Source organism: Erpetoichthys calabaricus, chromosome 1 (assembly GCF_900747795.2).
Source record: "Erpetoichthys calabaricus chromosome 1, fErpCal1.3, whole genome shotgun sequence".
Classification (NCBI taxonomy): domain Eukaryota; kingdom Metazoa; phylum Chordata; class Cladistia; order Polypteriformes; family Polypteridae; genus Erpetoichthys; species Erpetoichthys calabaricus.
This window is the reverse complement of record NC_041394.2, coordinates 170,252,596-170,256,842: the sequence shown is the minus strand read 5'-3', so window position 1 is coordinate 170,256,842 and position 4,247 is coordinate 170,252,596. Positions and strand designations below refer to the sequence as shown.

Sequence of the window (4,247 nt, the reverse complement as noted above, 5' to 3'; positions counted from 1 at the left end):
ATTTCAAGATACACTGACTTGTATTTTTTAATTTTCAGATGCTCTTCCATCATAGGCTGCATTAATAATGGAGATGAGTCAGAGTACAGGAAGGTTGTAGAGGACTTTGTCTTGTGGTGCCAGGACAACAACCTGCAACTCTACACAAAAAGCCTTTGAGACCAGTCACCATCCGGGGGAGGACGTGGAAGTGGTGCAGAGCTACAAGTACCTGGGGATTCACATAAACAACAAACTGGACTGGTCTGCCAACACAGTGTCTCTGTACAAGAAGGGCCAGAGCAGAATGTACTCGCTACGGAGACTCAGGTCTTTTGATGTGTGCAGCAAACTGTTGGAAATGTTCTACCAGTCCATAGAAGCCAGTGTGGTGTTCTATGCTGCAGTCTCCTGGGGAAGCAACCTAAGCACAAAGAAGCACAATTCCTGAACAAACGTATCAGGGCAGCCTGCTCCATCACAGGGCAAACCCTGGACACACTGGAACCTGTTGTAAAAAAGAGGATTGTGGAAAAATCGGATGCCATCATGAAAAATCCCCTCCAGTAGGCACTGTCTTGGAGTACTTTTAGCCACAGGCTCATTCCACCATGGTGTGCTAAGGTGCACCTCTGGGGGTCTTTTCTGCCCACTGCTATCAGGCAATTCAATGCTTCCACACAAAAATACCTTTTTGAAATATCTGCACAATATACATTATATTTATATTTGCTTATCGACTGATTGATAGTTTGGCTATATTATTTATCCTGTGAGTCTGCTGCTTATATGTGTTTGAATTTTCCCATGGGATTAATAAAGTTAATCTTATCTAATAGTATTTAGTTCTTGTTCATCCTGTTCTTTAAACAAGAATGTAAATATAATTTTTAAACTGAAAAATATCAACCACTAATAAATAGATATGCATTTACATATATACTGTGTATAAGAATCAACTTAAACATATATATATATATATATATATATATATATATATATATATATATTTATAATAAATGTACAATACATACATATATATGGGATTGGATAGTTCCAAAATTTCAGCTTCCACCGTTGCCTGTCAAAAAGGCAAAATTTCTTAGGTGTACTAAGGGAAAAAAGGCTAACAATACTATAAGTAATCATTAGTTAATCAAAGAGACAAATATTACACCTACACTACACACCTCAAAATGTTTTTGCCAGAAAGACATCCATGATTTTTTTAGGTATCCATTAAAGTACTCTGCTCGCTTTTAGAAATAAAAACAGAATATAATATTGGTGATTTTTTTTCCCAACATATTAAATTCAATCATTTATTTTTGTATAGCCCAAAATCACATAAGGAGTGCTGCAATGGGCTTTAACAGGCCCTGGTCCTTGACAGCCTCTCAGCCTTGACTCTCTAAGAAGACAAGGAAACTCCCAAAAAAACCCTTGTAGGGAAAAAAATGGAAGAAACCTTGGGAAAGGCAGTTCAAAAAGAGACCCCTTTCCAAGTAGGTTGGGCATGCAGTGGGTGTCAAAAAGAAGGGGGTCAATACAATACAATACAATACACAGAACAGAACAAATCCTCAATACAGTATAAAAATAAAAATATTACAAGTATGGACCAGAATTTAACAGTAGCTGATATCACATAATATGATTTGGATTTGTTTAGAGTCCTGGAGACCTCAGCCATCAAGCTGCCTCCCCGTTTTGGCCATTCCACAGCTGAAGCATTGCTTGGCCAGTCAATCCGATGAAAGGACCCTCTACCCCATGATTCCTGCGATCCTCCATCAGGGATGACTTTACCTTAGGCAGGCAAAACAACTTGGCAGGTGGGCCGTGGCACCAAGTGCCACGTTTGAGTACTGGGAAGAGAAACAAAATAGGTGAGGGTTAGTAACAAATTATAACTATCATGTTACTTATGTTTTAGTGCTAATGACTAACAACAGAGATGCAGTCTGTACAGTTAATCAGCAGCTCTAGTCAGGATATGCTAAACTGAAGTAGTGAGTCTTCAGCTGGGATTTAAAAGCTGAGACCGATGGGGCATCTCTTATAGTAGCAGGCAGACCATTCCACAGTTTAGGGGCCCTGTAACTAAAAGCTCGACCTCCCACTGTTAGTTTATTAATCCTTGGAATCATAAGCAGACTGGCATCTTGAGATCTTAATGTGCGTTCTGGTTTGTAAGTCATGATAAGTTCAGACAAGTAAGCTGAACCTTGGGCATTTAATGCTTTATATGTTAAAAGGAGGATTTTGAAATCTGCCCTAAACTTAACTGGGAGCCAGTGTAAGGATTTAAAAACTGGAGTTATGTGTTCGTACTTTCTTGTTCTTGTAATAATTGTTGCAGCAGCATTTTGGATTAGCTGGAGGCTATATAAAGAACGGTTTGAACATCCAGTGAACACCGCAATGCAATAGTCAATCCTACTAGAAATAAATGCATGAATTAATTTTTCAGAATCCTGTTTATTTAGAAAGCGCCTTAATTTCCCTGCATTTTTAAGATGGAAGAAACATGGATTTGGACAAATTTGTAATATGCGCTTTAAATGACATGCTAAAGTCAAAGATAACTCCTAGATTGTGGGCTGATTCAGTAAAATTAATGGTGATTCCAACTGAGTTAAATGATGACAAAATATTGTTGTGATCAGCGTCATTCCTTCCAACAATTAACATCTCTGTTTTATCGGTGTTTAAAGACAAGTAGTTCTCATCCATCCACTCCTTTAATTCACTAACACAATTAATTAAAGACAACATCGGAGAAACGTCATTTGATCTAAATGAAAGGTATAACTGGGTGTCATCTGCATACAAGTGAAAATTAAAATTATGTTTCCTAATGATAGATCCCATTGGAAGCATGTAAAGTGAAAACTGTAAAGGTCCCAGTACTGAGCCCTGCGGGACACCATATCTCACTTCTGTGTATAATGATGGAGTACTGTCAGCACATTTCTGTAAATATTGGAATTGATTTGATAAATAAGAACTAAACCAAGTGAGCACGGTGCCTGTAAGCCCAACATCATTCTCTAACCTGTGCAGTAAAATAGAATGCTCAGTGGTGTCAAATGCTGCACTTAAGTCTAACAACATAATTACAGTGGAGTTTCCTTCGTCAGAGGATATCAGAATGTCATTTACAACCCACGTTAGTGCCGTTTCTGTACTATGACCAGTGCGGAAACCAGACTGGAATTTCTCAAATAAATTTTAATGCGTAAGGTGTGACTGAAGCTGTTTGGCAACTACTTTTTCTAGTAGTTTAGAGAGAAAGGGTAAATTTGAAATAGGCCTATAATTATTTAGTATGTGTGGTTTAGATCTGACTTTTTAAGTAATGGTTTAATGACTGACACTTTTAGTGCATCAGGTACTGTGCCATGCAATAATGAACTACTGATAATGTTTAAAATAGGCGCTGCAAGAACATCCATTGCACTTTTTACTAGTTTTGTTGGCACTGGATCTAGGGAATATTACTATATGCTTTATGATGCAATAATTGTTGAAAGCATGTGCATTTCCCTACTGTACATAGCTTTTTCATCTTTAAAGGTAAAGCCACAATAATGAAATATAAAACAATTTGGTATTTTTTTAATACTTACTTGATTATGTATAGACTTCCCATATCTGAAACTGTTAACTCCTGCTAAGCTGTCATGGTGACGGTATCTAAAAGACATCTGTATAATGGCAACTAAAGAATTTTCACAACCCCTATCTGCTCTCACAAGGCGTGGACAACCTATAGCCATAGCAATTCAAAAATAAATAAAACACAGTAATTTAAAGCACACAGCCAGAAAAGTGCTGTATAAAATATTAAGAAAATCCTCTAACAATATACAGCTAAAGAAACTCATTTATCATAGGAATTAGCTGGAAACGAAAGTAAATGTTTCACCATTTTCTGTTTCCACAGCATTGAGAAAATATCTAGCAATGAAACGTGGATTCCGATTGGAGGTCCCTGCATGTAGCCATATAACACATCTTGAATATCTACATAAAGATATAAATATGCAAAAAACATACATAGAGAATATTAATATTAACAGAACAGTATTGATCACAATAATACCGATTCAGCTTGTCTCTACATACCCATCAATACACAGATGAATCCAGATTCCATAAAAACGCAATTTATCATTTCCTGTAACAAACAAAATTCAATAAATGAACCCTGCAACCACAGTAATAAAATTACATCCACGTTAAACACAGTACATTGTAAGAAT

The 4,247-nt window shown here is 36.8% G+C and overlaps 1 long non-coding RNA gene across 1 annotated transcript; it reads right to left on the bottom strand.

The window, feature by feature from the left end:
- Positions 1 to 1,019: 1,019 nt before the first annotated feature.
- Positions 1,020 to 4,003, bottom strand: LOC127529200 (uncharacterized). The gene is made up of 3 exons (XR_007935891.1): positions 3,612 to 4,003; positions 1,170 to 1,235; positions 1,020 to 1,060 (listed from the first exon to the last, which is right to left on the bottom strand). It is a non-coding gene; the product is annotated as an uncharacterized LOC127529200 (long non-coding RNA).
- Positions 4,004 to 4,247: the final 244 nt, after the last annotated feature.